Source organism: Somniosus microcephalus, chromosome 9 (genome assembly GCF_052327205.1).
Source record: "Somniosus microcephalus isolate GS21.2 chromosome 9, FLI_Smic_1.0, whole genome shotgun sequence".
Lineage (NCBI taxonomy): Eukaryota > Metazoa > Chordata > Chondrichthyes > Squaliformes > Somniosidae > Somniosus > Somniosus microcephalus.
The window spans coordinates 249542242-249560324 of NC_140995.1; the positions used below are offsets into that span (position 1 = coordinate 249542242).

An 18083-nucleotide genomic window follows, 5' to 3' on the forward strand; every position below is an offset into this window, starting at 1 on the left:
ATGTTACAGCTTGCCATAAACAGAGGGACAACCAATAAATATAAGAAAAGAGTATATATAAATTATATGAAAGTATATTTATACACTCAGGGATATATCTGTTTATACACTGTATGGATAGATCTGTATTTTTGTGTACAAACATGAATGTTTTTCGATGCTTTGGCAACATAAGATGTAACTTGTCATGCCAATAAAGCGATTTGAATTGAATTGAATTGGGTGTCCGGGGGAGGGGGGGGTGTCCGGGGGAGGGGGGGGTGGGGGGGGTGTCCGGGGGAGGGGGGGGTGGGGGGGGTGTGAGGGGGGGGTGGGGGGGGTGTCCGGGGAGGGGGGGGGGGTGTTGTCCGGGGGAGGGGGGGGTGGGGGTGTTGTCCGGGGGAGGGGGGGGTGGGGGTGTTGTCCGGGGGAGGGGGGGGTGGGGGTGTTGTCCGGGGGAGGGGGGGGTGGGGGTGTTGTCCGGGGGGGGGTGGGGGTGTTGTCCGGGGGAGGGGGGGGTGGGGGTGTTGTCCGGGGGAGGGGGGGGGTGGGGGTGTTGTCCGGGGGAGGGGGGGGGTGGGGGTGTTGTCCGGGGGAGGGGGGGGGTGGGGGTGTTGTCCGGGGGAGGGGGGGGGTGGGGGTGTTGTCCGGGGGAGGGGGGGGGTGGGGGTGTTGTCCGGGGGAGGGGGGGGGGTGGGGGTGTTGTCCGGGGGAGGGGGGGGGTGGGGGTGTTGTCCGGGGGAGGGGGGGGGTGGGGGTGTTGTCCGGGGGAGGGGGGGGGTGGGGGTGTTGTCCGGGGGAGGGGGGGGGTGGGGGTGTTGTCCGGGGGAGGGGGGGGGTGGGGGTGTTGTCCGGGGGAGGGGGAGGGGGTGGGGGTGTTGTCCGGGGGAGGGGGAGGGGGTGGGGGTGTTGTCCGGGGGAGGGGGAGGGGGTGGGGGTGTTGTCCGGGGGAGGGGGGGGGTGGGGGTGTTGTCCGGGGGAGGGGGGGGTGGGGGTGTTGTCCGGGGGAGGGGGGGGGTGGGGGTGTTGTCCGGGGGAGGGGGGGGTGGGGGTGTTGTCCGGGGGGGGTGGGGGTGTTGTCCGGGGGAGGGGGGGTGGGGGTGTTGTCCGGGGGTGGATGGGGGTGGGGGGGGGTGTCCGGGGGAGGGGAGGGGAGGGGTGGGGGGGGTGTCCGGGGGTGGGGAGGGATACGGGGTGGGGGGGGTGTCCGGGGGAGGGGTGGGGAGGGATACGGGGTGGGGGGGGGGTCCGGGGGAGGGGAGGTATACGGGGTGGGGGGGTGTCCGGGGGAGGGGAGGTATACGGGGTGGGGGGCGGTGGCAGGGGAGGGGAGGTATACGGGGTGGGGGGCGGTGGCAGGGGAGGGGAGGTATACGGGGTTTGGGGGGGGGTTCTGGGGGAGGGGAGGTATACGGGGTGGGGGGGGTGTCTGGGGGAGGGGAGGTATACGGGGTGGGGGGGGTGACCGGGGGAGGGTGACCGGGGGAGGTATACGGGGTAGGGGGAGTGTCCGGGGGAGGGGAGGTATACGGGGTGGGGGGGGTGGGGGGGGGAAGAGTCCGGGGGAGGGGAGGTATACGGGGTGGGGGGGGGGGGGGGGGGGGGAGGTATGCGGGGTTGGGGGGGGGGGTTCTGGGGGACTCCGGGGGAGGGGAGGTTTGGGGGGGGGGGGGTTTCTGGGGGACTCCGGAGGCATACTGATCTGGTTTAAAACAGAACTTAAGAATTACATCAAATTTATAAAAAAGGGCGAAAACCATATGTGGCTCAAACTTGAGAGGGAGATTATCTCAAACACCCAAGATGTTTACATTTGCGCACTTTATATCCCTCCAATCGATTCCCCGTACTACAAAGAGGACACCTTCTCCAACATGGAGGGGGAAATTATCCAATACCAGGCCCAGGGGAACGTGTTGATCTGTGGGGACCTCAATTCAAGAACGGGCGAAGAACCAGACTTCACCAATAATCAGGGAAACAATTACGTATTCGGGAATAACCACTTTGACATCCCTTCCCTTCCATTCCATACAGGCATAACTGCGACAAGCAGTCAAATACCAACGGTAAACAGCTACTACAGCTCTGTCGAAACCTGGGTCTGTACATTGTCAATGGTAGGTTCATAGGAGACCTCCTAGGAAGATCGACCTACTGCTCACCTCTTGGCTGCAGCACAGTAGACTATATGATTACAGACTTGGACCCATCCTCTTTCAGAGCATTCACAGTCAAACCACAAACAACACTGTCAGATCACAGCCAAATTACTATGTTTCTCAAAAAGACAGAAACAAACAACATAGAAACACAACCCAGTAAACCGTACAACACCAAAAAATCGTACAGATGGGCCAAAAATGACACGGAAAAATACCAGAAAACAATTAGCAATGCATCAACTCAAGCTCTCTTGGACACCTTTCTGGATAACATATACACTCACAATAAAGAAGGCGTAAACCGGGCAGTTAGTAAACTAAACAATATTTTTGATAATTTGGCAACAAATGCAAACTTGAAAGCTCGCAAGAACAAACCCAAAACAAAAAACTATGAAAAATGGTTTGACCATGATTGCCATAACATGAGGAAAAAACTTAGAAAACTATCAAATCAAAAACACAGACATCCAGAAAACGAGGAATTACGCCTTACTTATTGTCCGACGCTAACACAATACAGAAACACACTCAGGACCAAAAAAGAGCAATTTATTAAGAATACACTCAGCTCCATGGAGGAATCCATTGAGTCGAATTGTTTCTGGGACAACTTGAAAACACTACACAAAAAACAACACGACGATTTGTCCATTCAAAATGGGGACACATGGGTAAACCACTTTGAAAAATTATACCAGAAAAACACACTAGGACCAGAGCAACACAAAATACGCAAAAAACTGGAAAAGCTTGAAATGGCCATAAAAGATAACCAAAACCCGCTAGACGCCATAATAACAGAAAAAGAACTTCTTGAAAAACTGAAGGACCTGCGACCAGGAAAAGCTTGCGGGACAGACGGCATACTAAACGAGATGATTAAACACGCAGACGACAAACTGAAACTGGCTATCCTAAAACTCTTCAACTTGGTTCTGAGTGTCGGTTATTTCCCTGACATCTGGAACAAAGGACTCATAACACCCATATACAAAAGTGGGGACAAAATCGACCCAAACAACTATCGAGGCATCTGTGTAAACAGTAACCTGGGGAAGGTATTCTGTAGCATCATAAACAAAAGACTTATAAACTTCCTTGAAGAACACAATGTCTTGAGTAAAAGCCAAATTGGATTCCTGCCAAACTATAGAACATCCGATCATATCTTTACCCTACAGACCCTAATTGACAAACACGTTCACCATAACAAAAGCAAAATCTACGCATGCTTTGTCGATTTCCAGAAGGCTTTCGACTCCATCTGGCATGACGGTTTATTCCTGAAACTTATCGAAAGCGGGGTAGGAGGGAAAACATATGATGTAATTAAATCAATGTATACAAACAACAAATGTGCAGTTAAAATTGGAGACAAACAAACAAAATACTTCCCACAGGGGCGGGGGGTGACGCAGGGCTCGCCAATCTCACCGACACTCTTTAATATTTACATAAATGAACTGGCAAAACTTCTTGAACAATCTACAGCACCTGGCCTCACCCTATATGAATCCAAAGTTAAATTCCTCCTCTATGCAGATGACCTGGTTCTGCTGTCACCAACTAAGGAGGGTCTACAGCAGAACCTGGATCTGCTGGAGTCGTACTGCCAGACTTGGGCCCTGACAAATCCCCAAAAAACCAAAGTCCTTGTGTTCCAGCAAAGATCCAGACATCAGGGACCCAAAATAAATTTCACACTAGGAACAACCGAAATTGAACAAACCACTAACTACACATACTTGGGCTTAAAAATCAGTTCTACGGGAAATTTCAAACTGGCTGTGAATGAACTGAAAGAGAAAGCAAGAAGGGCTTTCTATGCCATTAAAAAATCAATCCAAATAGAAATCCCAATTAGCATTTGGCTCAAAATTTTCAAATCAGTAATTGAACCAATTGCACTCTATGGCAGTGAGGTGTGGGGACCGCTAACACAACAAGAATTTGCAAAATGGGACAAACGCCCAATTGAGATCCTACATGCCGAATTCTGTAAAAGTATCCTCCGGACTCAAAGGAAACCCGTAAACGATGTATGCAGGGCAGAACTAGGCCAATATCCATTAATAATCACTATCCAAAAAAGAGCCACCAAATTTTGGAAACACCTAGAAATGAGCAACCCCCAATGCTATCATTACGAAGCCCTAAAATGCCAAGAGAGGACCATAAAGAAGAATACCCTCAGTCAACTAGTCCTGGGACTCAGTGAAGTAACTACTAACACTACTAACAATAACCAGCCCCAGGACAGTGACAGCGTAATACAAAGAATTCGACCCAACACAATCGTCGCTAAGCAAAAGGAAAAATATCTGTCATACTGGGCAGAAACAACAAAAACCCAAAGCAAACTCAATTGCTACTTGGCCCTAAACAGACAATACAACATAGCTGATTACCTGACCTTGGTAAAAGATAGCAAACTGAGAAAAACCTTGACAATGTACAGACTTAGTGAACCTAGCCTGGCGATCGAAAAAGGTAGACACAGGCAGACCCGGCTACCAAGAGAGGACAGGATATGCTCTCGCTGCAGTCAGGGAGTGGTGGAGACAGAGATGCACCTCCTCACAGCTTGTAGAAAATATCAGGGCATAAGGGAGAATTTCTACCCAAAATTCACAAAAATATGCCCGGAATTCAGAAATTTGAACGACGACCAAAAACTCCCATACCTACTAGGGGAAGAGAGAAATTGCGTAACACTAGCGGCACACTATGTTACAGCTTGCCATAAACAGAGGGACAACCACTAAAGATAAGAAAAGAGTATATATAAATTATATGAAAGTATATTTATACCCTCAGGGATATATCTGTTTATATACTGTATGGATAGATCTGTATTTTTGTGAACAAACTTGAATGTTTTCTGATGCTTTGGCAACATAAGATGTAACTTGTCATGCCAATAAAGCGAATTGAATTGAATTGAATTGGGTGTCCGGGGGCGGGGAGGTATACGGGGGTGGGGGGGTGTCCGGGGTGTCCGGGGGTGGGGAGGTATGAGGTGGGGGAGGTATACGGGGTGGGGGGGTATATGGGGTGGGACGGGGGGGTGGGGGGTGGGACGGGGGGGTGTCCGGGGGTGGGACGGGGGGGGGGGTGTCCGGGGGCAGCCCAAGAAAGAGCAGTATATTAAGAATACACTCAGCTCCATTGAGGAATCCATTGATTCCAATTGTTTCTAGGACAACTGGAATACATTACACAAAAAACAACATGACGAATTGGCCATTCAAAACGGAGACACATGGGAAAACCATATTGAAAAATTATACCAGAAAAACACACTAAGCCCAGAGCAATATCAAATATGCAAAAAACTGGAAAAGCTCGAACTGGCCATAAAAGATAACCAAAACCCGCTAGACCCCCTAATAACTGAAAAAGAGCTATTTGAAAAACTCGACCTGCGACCAGGAAAAGCTTGCGGTGCAGACGGCATCCTAAGCGAAATGATTAAACACACGGACGATAAAATGAAATTGGCTATCCTAAAACTCTTCAACTTGGTTCTGAGTGTCGGTTACTTCCCTGATATCTGGAACAAAGGACTCATAACGCCCATATACAAAAGTGGAGACAAAGTTGACCCAAATAACTATCGAGGCATCTGTGTGAACAGTAACCTGGGTAAGGTGTTCTGTAGTATCATAAACAGAAGACTTATAAACTTCCTTGAGGAGCACAATGTCTTGAGTAAAAGCCAAATTGGATTCCTACCAAACTATAGAACATCGGATCATATCTTCACCCTACACACCTTAATTGACAAACATGTTCATCAAAACAAAAGCAAAATCTTTGCCTGCTTTGTAGATTTCCAGAAGGCTTTTGATTCCATTTGGCACGACGGTCTATTCTTGAAACTTATTGAAAGTGGTGTAGGGGGAAAAACATATGATGTAATTAAATCAGTGTATACAAACATTAAATGTGCAGTTAAAATTGGAGACAAACAAACAAAATACTTCCCACAGGGGCGTGGTGTGACGCAGGGCTCGCCCATCTCACCGACACTCTTTAATATTTACATAAATGAATTGGCAAAACTACTTGAACAATCTACAGCACCCGGCCTCACCCTATATGCATCCAAGGTTAAATTCCTCCTCTATGCAGATGACCTGGTTCTGCTGTCACCAACTAAGGAGGGTCTACAGCAGAACCTGGATCTGCTAGAGTCGTTCTGTCAGACCTGGGCCCTGACAAACCGAAGTTCTTGTGTTCCAGCAAAGATCCAGACATCAGGGACCCAGAATAAATTTCACACTAGGAACAACTAAAATTGAACAAACCACTAACCACACATACTTGGGCTTAAAAATCAGTTCTACGGGAAATTTTCATCTGGCTGTGAATGAACTGAAAGAGAAAGCAAGAAGGGCTTTCTATGCCATTAAAAAATCAATCCAAATAGAAATCCCAATTGGCATTTGGCTCAAAATTTTAAAATCAGTAATTGAACCAATTGCACTCTATGGCAGTGAGGTGTGGGGACCGCAAACACAACAAGAATTTGCAAAATGGGACAAACATCCAATTGAGATCCTACATGCAGAATTCTGTAAAAGTATCCTCCGGACTCAAAGGAAAACCGCAAACAATGCATGCAGGGCAGAACTAGGCCAATATCCACTATTAATTACTATCCAAAAAAGAGCCACCAAATTTTGGAAACACCTAAAAATGAGCAACCCCCACTGCTATCATTACGAAGCCCTGAAATGCCAGGAGAGGACCATAAAGAAGAATACCCTCAGTCAACTAGTCCTGGGACTCAGTGAAGTCACTACTAACAATAACCAGCCCCAGGACAGTGACATCGTAGCACAGAGAATTCGACCCAACACAATTGTCACTAAGCAAAAGGAAAAATATCTGTCATATTGGGCAGAAACAACAAAAACCCAAACAAACTCAATTGCTACTTGGCCCTAAACAGACAATACACCATGGCTGAATACCTGACCACGGTAAAAGATAGCAAACTGAGAAAAACCTTGACTATGTAGAGACTTAGTGAACATAACCTGGCTATCGAAAAAGGCAGACACAGACAAACCTGGCTGACAAGAGAGGACAGGATATGCTCTCACTGCAGTCAGGGAGTGGTGGAGACAGAGATGCACTTCCTCACAGCTTGTGGAAACTATCAGGGCATAAGGGAGAATTTCTACCCAAAATTCACAAAAATATGCCCTGAATTCAAAAATTTGAATGACGACCAGAAACTCCCATACCTACTATTCAAAAAGGGGGGGTAGGGAAAAAGCAGGTAATTACAGACCTGTAAGCCTTACATCAGTTGTGGGCAAAATGCTGGAGTCCATCATTAAGGATGAAATAGCGGAGCACTTAGCAAATGGGGACAGGATAGGACAGAGTCAACATGGATTTACAAAGGGTAAATCGTGCTTGACTAATCTATTGGAATTTTTTGAGGGAGTAACTGGTAGAATAGATGGGGGAGAGCCAGTAGATGTGGTGTACCTGGACTTCCAAAAGGCCTTCGATAAGGTCCCACATAAAAGATTAGCATGGAAAATTGAGGCTCATGGGATAAAGGGGAAGTTTTGGCGTGGATAGGGAACTGGCTGTCAGATAGAAAACAGAGAGTTGGAATAAACGGCTCATTTTCTGAATGGCAGGCAGTAACAAGTGGGGTACCACAGGGATCTGTCCTGGGCCCCCAGCTGTTCACAATTTACATTAATGACCTGGATCAGGGAGTCGGATGCAGCATTTCCAAATTTGCAGACGACACTAAACTAGGAGGTGGGGTGGGCTCAGAGGAAGAGGACCAGGAAGCTCCAGAGCGATTTGGACAGACTGGGCGATTGGGCGGATAAATGGCAGATGCACTATAATGTGGACAAGTGCGAAGTTATCCACCTTGGGTGCAGGAACGGAGGGCAAATTATTATTTAAATGGCAATAGATTGGGAGAGGGGGAAGTACAGAGAGACCTGGGTGTTCTTGTACACCAGTCACTGAAGGCGAGCATGCAGGTGCAACAGGCGGTCAAGAAGGCAAACGGTATGCTGGCCTTCATAGCAAAAGGGTTAGAATACAGGAACAGGGATACCTTGCTGCAGCTGTACAGGGCACTGGTGAGACCACACCTCGAGTACTGTGTACAGTTTTGGTCGCCTCATCTGAGGAAGGATGTTCTTGCCATGGAGGGGGTGCAGCGGCGATTCACCAGGCTGATACCAGGAATGGCGGGAATGACCTATGAGGAGAGACTATGTAGTTTAGGGATGTACACACTGGAGTTTAGAAGATTGAGAGGGGACCTCATAGAAGTGTATAAAATTCTGACAGGTCTAGACAGACTGGATGCAGAAGGAATGTTTCCCTTGGCGGGTGAAAACAGAACTAGAGGACATAATTTAAGGATAAGGGCTAAACCATTTAGGACAGAGATGAGGGGGAATTTCTTCACTCAGAGAGTGGTGAACCTGTGGAACTCATTGCCACAGAGGGCAGTGTACGCCAGCTCATTAAATATATTTAAGAGGGAATTAGATATATTTCTACGGGCAAAAGGGGTTAAGGGTTACGGAGAGAAGGCGGGGACGGGATACTGAATTAAAGGATCAGCCATGATCTCATTAAATGGCGGAGCAGGCACGAAGGGCCGAATGGCCTACTCCTGCTCCTATCTTCTATGTATCTATGTATCTATGTACTAGGGGAAGAGAGAAATTGTGTAACCTTAGCGGCAAACTATGTTACAGCTTGCCATAAACAGAGGGACAACCATTAAATCTAAGAATAGAGTATATACAAATTATATGAATGTATATTTATACACTCAGGGATATATCTGTTTATACACTGTATGGCTAGATCTGCGTTTATGTGTTCAACCATAAATGTTTTTTCGATGCTTTGGCAACATAAGATGTACCTTGTCATGCCAATAAAGCGATTTGAATTGAATTGAGTGTCCGGGGTGGGACTGGGGAGGTGTCCGGGAGAGTGTCCGGGGGGTGGGGGTGTCCGGGGCGGGGAGGGAGTGTCCGGGGGTGGGGGGGCGGGGGGAGGTGTATCCGGGGTGGGGGGTGTTTATAGGGGGTGTTTTTCGGTCGCAGTGCCTGTCTTATTGTGTCGGTGAAATGATTGCTTCTCTTTGTTCTCCCAGCACCGCCCCTTCCTCAGGATCTCGGTGTTTTATTCTCTCATTGCTTCATCTCTCCGAGAGTGTCCCAGCTGTCACTGTGTTTACAAAATTCTCCCTCTCTGTGTCTCTGTCTCTCTGTCTGTCTCTCCCGGTCAGTGTAGATGACAGCACTATTAGGAGCTCAGCCAGTTCCTCACTCCCAGTCTCGGAGAGGTGCTGGACCAGTTATCTTTCTCTTCCCCCACAGGCAGGGTGTGTGAGTGAGCTGTGAGCTGCTGCCCTTGCCACAGTAGCAGTGGGTGTGGTGCTGCCTTGTGTCAGGAAACCTGCTGCCACTAGCAATTAAACTGGGATGGTTGAGCAATCCAGAGAGTGGGAAGCAGTGACGGCCATGTGTGGAATGGAATTTAACCCTTTCACTGCTGCTGGACTCGCCCTCCTTACTCTGACGGAGCATGTACTGAAAGGAGTGACCTTGTGAGGCGTGACCTGATTAAGGTCTTTGAAGATAATGAAAGGGTTTGATAGAATAGACACAGAGAGAGTGTTTCCACTTGCGGGGGAGACCAGAACCAGGGGCCATCAATATGAGATAGTCACTATTAAATCCAATAGGGAATTCAGGAGAAATGTCTTTACCCAGAGAGTGGCGAGAATGTGGAACTCGCTATATATTAATGACTTGGACTTGGGTGTACAGGGCACAATTTCAAAATCTGCAAATGACACAAAACTAGGAAGTATAGTGAACAGTGAGGAGAGTGATAGACTTCAAGAGGACAGACAGGCTGGTGGAATGGGCGGACACGTGGCAGATGAAATTTAACACAGAAAAGTGTGAAGTGATACATTTTGGTAGGAAGAATGAGGAGAGGCAATATAAACTAAAGGGTACAATTCTAAAGGGGGTGTATGAACAGAGAGACCTGGGGGTATATGTGCACAAATCACTGAAGGTGGCAGGGCAGGTTGAGAAAGCGGTTAAAAAAGCTTACGGGATCCTGGGCTTCATAAATAGAGGCAGAGAGTCCAAAAGCAAGGAAGTTATGATGAACCTTTATAAAACACTGGTTCGACCTCAACTGGAGTATTGTGTCCAATTCTGGGCACCGCACGTTAGGAAGGATGTGAAGGCCTTAGCGAGGGTGCAGAAAAGATTTACGAGAATGATTCCAGGAATGAGGGACTTCAGTTACGTGGATAGACTGGAGAAGCTGGGGTTGTTTTCCTTGGAGCAGAGAAGGTTGAGAGGAGATTTGATAGAGGTGTTCAAAATCATGAGGGGTCTGGACAGAGTAGAGAGAGAGAAACTGTTCCCATTGGCGGAAGGGTCGAGAACCAGAGGACACAGATTTAAGGTGATTGGCAAAAGAACCAAAGGCGACAGGAGGAAAAACTTATTTTCACAGCGAGTGGTTAGGATCTGGAATGCACTGCCTGAGAGGGTGGTGGAGGCAGATTCAATCACGGCTTTCAAAAGGGAGTTGGATAAGTATCTGAAAGAAAATTTTTTGCAGGGCTCCGGGGAAAGGGCGGGGGAGTGGGACTAGCTGAGGTGCTCTTGCAGAGAGCCGGCACGGGCTCGACGGGGCCGAATGGCCTCCTTCTCTGCTGTAACCATTCTATGATTCACAGGGAGTGGTTGAGGCGAATAACATGGATGCATTTAAGGGGAAGCTGGATAAACATATGAGGGAGAAACGAATAGAAGGATATGTTGATGGGGTGAGAGGAGGCTGGTGCGGAGCAGAAACACCGGCACGGACCAGTTGGGCCGAATGGCCTGTTTCTGTGCTGTAAATACTGTGTCAGGATCGATGTCCGGTTTCTCAGGGCGTCCCCCAGCGCATTGATGTAGTTTTGGATTGTAGTCACTGTTGTAGGAAACGCGGCAGCCAATTTGCACACAGCAGCTCCCACAAACAGCAATGTAACAATGACCAGATAATCTGTTTTGTTTGAGAAATAAATATTGGCCAGGGCACCGGGGATAACTCTCCTGCTCTTCTTCCAATAGCGCAGTGGGATCTTTAACACCCACCCGAGGGCAGACGGGGCCTCGGTTTAACGTCTCATCCAAAAGGCAGATAGAGACGGAGGGGAGGGAGGGAAGGAAGGAGAGAGCAAGGAGGGAGGGAGGGCAGGAGAGATGGCGGGGTGGGAGGGAGGGAAGGAGAGACATAGGGGGAGAGATGGAGGGAAGGAGAGACATGTGGAGAGAGCAGGGAGGGAGTGAAGGAGAGACGGTGGGGAGGGAGGGAAGGAGAGACATGGTGAGAGAGCGGGGAGGGAGTGAAGGAGAGATGGAGGGGAGGGAGGGAAGGAGAGAGGGAGGGAGGGAGGGAAGGAGAGACATGGTGAGAGAGCAGGGAGGGAGTGAAGGAGAGATGGAGGGAGAGAGGGAAGCTGAGTAAAGCAATCCTCTTCCCACCCATTGTAAAGTTCCATTCAGAAGCCTTATTTCAGGTTCTGTGTAGCATTGAGTTTTAGCACAGAATACGGTGGCTGCTATTTTCAGTATTCCTGAGGAGGATGTTATTTTCTGCGTATTACTGTCACTCTGCTGGTTAATTATCTGTTTACTGTTGGTGTCTGTCAGTAGCGCACAGTCGCCACCATATAGACCATCCACACTTATTACCAGTGGGTGCATCAGACAAATGGACACCCTCCCCCTTTGAGTGAGACCTACACATGCCCCAGTCCCACACTATATCGGTGGCCCTTAATCCTCGCTTGCTCGCTCTCTCTCTCGTGGCCTAGTGAGCCATCAAATCAGCACAGTGATCCAGCACCACCCTCAGGGCAATAAGGAATTCAGGAGAAACTTCTTTATCCTGAGAGTGGTGAGAATGTGGAACTCCATGTAGAACATGGAGGCGACTAGATGCAGCCATGGCTCAGTGGCCAGCGCTCTCTCCTCCGAGTCAGAGGTTGTGGGTTCAAGTCCCACTCCAGAGACTTGAGCACAAAAATCTAGGCTGACACTCCAGTGCAGTGCTGAGGGAGTGCCGCACTGTCGGAGGGGCAGTACTGAGGGAGCGCCGCACTGTCGGAGGGTCAGTACTGAGAGAGCGCCGCACTGTCGGAGGGTCAGTACTGAGGGAGCGCTGCACTGTCGGAGGGGCAGTACTGAGGGAGCGCTGCACTGTCGGAGAGGCAGTACTGAGGGAGCGCTGCACTGTCGGAGGGGCAGTGCTGAGGGAATGCTGCACTGTTGCAGGTGCTGTCTTTCAGATGAGACGTTAAACTGAGATCCTGTCTGCCCCCTCAGGATGATGTCAAAGATCCCCAGGCACTATTTCGAAGAAGAGCAGGGGAGTTATCCCCGGTGTCCTGAGGCCAATATTTATCCCTCAATCAACATCACTAAAACAGATTATCCAGTCATTCTCACATTGCTGTTTGTGGGAGCTTGCTGTGCGCAAATTGGCTGCTGGCATTTCCCACATTACAACAGTGACTACACTCCAAAAGTACTTCATTGGCTGTGAAGCGCTTTGGGCTGTCCGGTGATCGTGAAAGGTGATAGTCTTTTGTTTAAGGGAAGCTACAGAAACACGTGAGGGAGAAAGGAATCTGTTGATATGATGAGATGAAGCCAGGTGGGAAGAGGCTCGTGTGGTACATAATTTTTTTAAATTCATGGGATGAGGGCGTCGCTGGCAAGGCCGGCGTTTATTGCCCACTCTAATTTCCCTCAAGAAGGTGGTGGTGAGCTGCCTTCTTGAACCGCTGCAGTCCGTGTGGTGAAGGTACTCCCACAGTGTCTATGCCAGGTGGTCCGTCCTATTTTATTCTTATTGGTTTGTCGTAGCGGTTTGATACAACCGAGTGTCTCGCTGGGCCATTTCAGAGGGCAATTAAGAGTCAACCACACTGCTGTGGGTCTGGAGTCACATACCGGCCAGACCGGGTAAGGGCGGCAGATTTCCTTCCCTAAAGGACATTAGTGAACCAGATGGGTTTTAACGACAATCCGATAGTTTCATGGTCACCATCACTGATACTAGTAATTATTCCAGATTTATTTAATTAACTGAATTTAAATTCCCCAGCTGCCATGGTGGGATTTGAACTCGCGTCTCCGGATCATTAGTCCAGGCCTCTGGATCACTAGTCCAGTAACATAACCACGGTGCTACCGCACACCATTAAACACTAGCATGGACCAGATGGGCCGAATGACCTTTTATCTGTGCGGTAGACTCGACGTAATTCTATGCAAGTCCACTCCCTCCCCGTACTTACCCTCTTTCAAATGAGACGTTAAACCAAGGTCGCATCTGTCCTCTCAAGTGGACATGAAAGATCCCACGGCCACGATTGGAAGAAGAGCGGGGGAGTTCTCCCTGGTGTCGTGGCCAATATTTATCCCTCAAGCAGCCTCACTAAAACAGATAGTCCCTATTTCCCTGTGAAGGTGGTGGGTCTTGAACCACTCCACTCCGTGCAGTGAAGGTCTTGGTATTCTTTGTCGTGGTTTTACATTACTGATGGGGTCAGAGGGCAGTTTAAGAGTCAACCGCAGTGGTGTGGGACTGGAGTCACATGTAGGCCCAGACCGGGTCAGGACGGCAGGTTTCCTTCCCTAAAGGACATTCGTGAACCAGATGGGTTTTTATAACAATCTGACAGCTTCCTGGTCACTGTTACTGATCCAGCTTTATATTAAGATATTTTTCTCTCTGTCTGTCTCTCTCTCTCGTTGGATGGTACGGTAGCAGACAGGTTCAGTCCATGTGTGGATAGTGATTAGTGGAGCTTTTCACTGTCCAATCCCCCCACAGACAGACACCGCGCCCCCACCCCCCCCCACCCAGACGGCTAAGAGTCTGTCTGCAGTGTTGAGGGGGCAGGGACTGTGATGTGGAGTGCTGAGTGAGCTAGTCCTGGGCCCACCCCTCTCCTGTACAATAGCACCTCCCACGTTGTAGAAGGTCACAGAGCAGAGAGAGCCTTGAGCAGGATCCAGCTCAGCACAAAGCACCCTGTACCGGAGGCTCGGCACTTGCACCATCACTGCACTCTGTGTGCTGCGCTGAACAGGGATTAAATCAGGGCAGAATACGGTGCCACCATGAGGCAGTGAGAGAAGGTGGGTCTCTGTGTGTCTCTCTCTGTGTCCCTCTCGGTCTGTGTGTCTCTCTCTCACGCTGTCTCTCTCACTATGTGTGTCTCTCTCTCTCTCTGTGTCTCTCTCGGTCTGTGTCTCTCTCTCTCTCGGTCTGTGTGTGTGTCTCTGGATAGTCAAGTTCGGTGCTTAGGTGATGTTCTTTGCTGTTACACCGACCATTTATTAAAAACATTTTGATTCCTATATTTGCAGCATTGTGCAGTGATTTAAAACCTGCCTCTTGCCCCTCTTACTGAAGTGCTGAGCCTTTATTGTCATTCAGCTTGTGTTCCTTGTCCTCGGGGATTCCTTTCTCTAATGTACAGAGTCTGTACAGAAAATTCCACTCGCTTGAAATTCCTTTCCTATCCCTGGGAGCTTTTTCCGTTCCTGGACTGAATTTTTTAATTTCCTGATGGAGTTCTTCCTCCATTTTGTGTTGTGATTAGAATTTATTTTAAAAAGGGGAGGCCATTCAGCCCCTCGAGTCTACTCCGCCATTCAATGAGAGGACATAGCCAGGCTGGTGGAATGGGCGGACACGTGGCAGATGAAATTTAACGCAGAAAAGTGTGAAGTGATACATTTTGGTAGGAAGAACGAGGAGAGGCAATATAAACTAAAGGGTACAATCCTAAAGGGGGTGGATGAACAGAGAGACCTGGGGGTATATGTGCAGAAATCGTTGAAGGTGGCAGGACAGGTTGAGACAGCGGTTAAAAAAGCTACGGGATCCTGGGCTTCATAAATAGAGGCAGAGAGTACAAAAGCAAGGAAGTTATGATGAACCTGTATAAAACACTGGTTCGACCTCAACTGGAGTATTGTGTCCAATTCTGGGCACCGCACTTTAGGAAGGATGTGAAGGCCTTAGAGAGGGTGCAGAGGAAATTTACAAGAATTATTCCAGGGATGAGGGACTTCAGTTACGTGGATAGACTGGAGAAGCTGGGGTTGTTCTCCTTGGAGCAGAGAAGATTGAGAGGAGATTTGATAGAGGTGTTCAAAATCATGAGGGGTCTGGACAGAGTAGAGAGAGAGAAACTGTTCCCATTGGCGGAAGGGTCGAGAACCAGAGGACACAGATTTAAGGTGATTGGCAGAAGAACCAAAGGCGACATGAGGAAAAACATATTTACGCAGCGAGTGGTGAGGATCTGGAATGCACTGCCTGAAAGGGTGGTGGAGGCAGATTCAATCACAGCTTTCAAAAGGGAATTGGATAAGTACCGGAAGGAAAGAAATTGCAGGGCTCTGGGGAAAGGACGGGGGAGTGGGACTAGCTGAAGTGCTCTTGCAGAGAGCCGGCATGGGCTGAATGGCCTCCTTCTGTGCTGTAACCGTTCTATGATTCAATCCACAGCCTTTTGGGGGAGAGTTCCAGATTTCCACTGCCCTTTGTGTGAAGAAGTGCTTCCTGACATCACCCCTGAACGGCCTGGCTCTGATTTTAAGATTGTGCCCCCTTGTTCTGGACTCTCCGACCAGAGCAAATAGTTTCTCCCAACTACCCTATCAAATCCCTTCATTATTTTGAAACCTCGATTAGATCACCCCTCAACCTTCTAAACTCCAGGGAATACAAGTCCAGTCTGTGCAACCTGTCTTCGTAATTTAACCCTCTCAGCCCCGGTATCATTCTGGTGAGTCTGCGCTGCTCCCCCTCCCAGGCCAATGTTCCCTTTAAGCTGCACAGCCATGCAGCACTCTGGCGCGGCACTCCGGCGCTCCGGCCTGGCGCTCCGGCGAGGCACTCTGGAGCTCCGGCGAGGCACTCCGGCGCTCCAGCACGGCACTCTGGCGCTCCGGCGCGGCACTCTGGAGCTCCAGCCTGGCGCTCCGGCGAGGCACTCTGGCGCTCCGGCGCGGCACTCTGGAGCTCCGGCGAGGCACTCTGGCGCGGCAATATGGCGCTCCGGCCCAGCGGCTCACTGGCTTTTAAATGCAAAAACCGCATTTGAGGTGCGGGGCCCAGTGTCCAGGTGGGGTCTGACCAGAGCTCAGTACAGCTGTAACAGAACTTTCAGCCCTTCGTATTCCAGCCCTCGAGACAAAGACCAATGTTCCCTTGGCCGCCTTACTTTCTGTACTGTCCACCAGTGTTGCCTATTATTCTGTTTTTTGGGCTGCGCGGCCCCATTTAAAGTCCACACTTGCATGGTTTTAGTATTTAAAAGCGGGTGAGCCGGCGGGCCGGAGCCCAGGCAGGCACCAGGCCGGGCCGGGTGGGTTCCCCAGGGTGCCGGGCCGGGCGGGTTCCCCAGGGCGCCGGGCCGGGGCGGGTTCCCCAGGGCGCCGGGCCGGGCGGGTTCCCCAGGGCGCCGGGCCGGGCGGGTTCCCCAGGGCGCCGGGCCGGGCGGGTTCCCCAGGGCGCCGGGCCGGGCGGGTTCCCCAGGGCGCCGGGCCGGGCGGGTTCCCCAGGGCGCCGGGCCGGGTGGGTTCCCCAGGGTGCCGGGCCAGGTTCCCCAGGGCGCCGGGCCGGGCGGGTTCCCCAGGGCGCCGGGCCGGGCGGGTTCCCCAGGGCGCCGGGCCGGGCCGGGTTCCCCAGGGCGCCGGGCCGGGTTCCCCAGGGCGCCGGGCCGGGCGGGTTCCCCAGGGCGCCGGGCCGGGCGGGTTCCCCAGGGCGCCGGGCCGGGTTCCCCAGGGCGCCGGGCCGGGCGGGTTCCCCAGGGCGCCGGGCCGGGCGGGTTCCCCAGGGCGCCGGCCGGGTGGGTTAAAGGGAACGTTGCTGTCCACTGGTTTTTAGTGATTTCCCTGAAACCTCTCTGCACCGCCACCGTTCCCAGCTTCTCACCATTTAGAAAGCACTCTGATCGACCATTCTTGGGTCCACAGTGGGTGAACTCACACTCTCCCCACATTGAACTCCATCTGCCACAGTTTGACCCACTCACTGAATCGAGTAATGTCCCTTCGCAACTTGCTGCTCCCATCCACACTATTTACTGTGGCTCCCAACCTGGTGTCGTCAGCAAACTTGCATGTACGGCTCTCGATTCCTTCGTCCAAGTCATTTATATAAATATATAGTGAGAAGCTGAGGGCCCAGTACAGACCCCTGGGGGCACCACTCGTCCCCTCCTGCCGATCCGAGTGCCTATCCCTTCTCCCCACTCTCCGTCTCCTAACCAGTTACCACCCCCCGAGTGTCAGCGATACCTCCAATTCATGCGCGTTCATTTTTGCGCATCTGTCTGCCCATCTGGCTCTCTGTTCATCTCTCCCTGCCCTGGAAAATGGTGCCGCTGTGTTTGTTAGATGTGTCCTGTTCAGTGGTGAGAATTACCTGCTCTGTCTCCAGGGGCTGCAGCTTTTCTGCAGTGATGCGTGTGTATAGTGCATGTGTAGCGTGCTCTCCAGTGACTGAACATCTCTCTCTAACTGCAGCTTGTGAATGCAAGGATGCAGATTTGTAGTTGGGGGTGGGTGCTGCTTATCGATCCCCTCATGTGTGGGGTTCGTGTGGCCCTGGACCCGGCTCCGGCACCTCCCTGCCTTTCATCTCCATTCAAGGACAAAGGGTTGAAACCAGGCTGCAAATGGGGAGCTCTGGGCTGTGGGAAAAGCATCGATTGACTGATGTTTAATTAATGATCCCATGGACTGTGCCATCTGTTCTCTGTGTATTCCTGACCTGTGGGGGGGGCTCAGTGAGTGTGAGGGGCTGGATTTCACCCAC

The 18083-nt window shown here is 50.6% G+C and overlaps 1 protein-coding gene across 1 annotated transcript in view; it reads left to right on the top strand.

Moving 5' to 3' along the window:
• klc1b (kinesin light chain 1b) overlaps positions 1-18083 on the top strand; it is a 135586-nt gene that overhangs the window by 5043 nt on the left and 112460 nt on the right.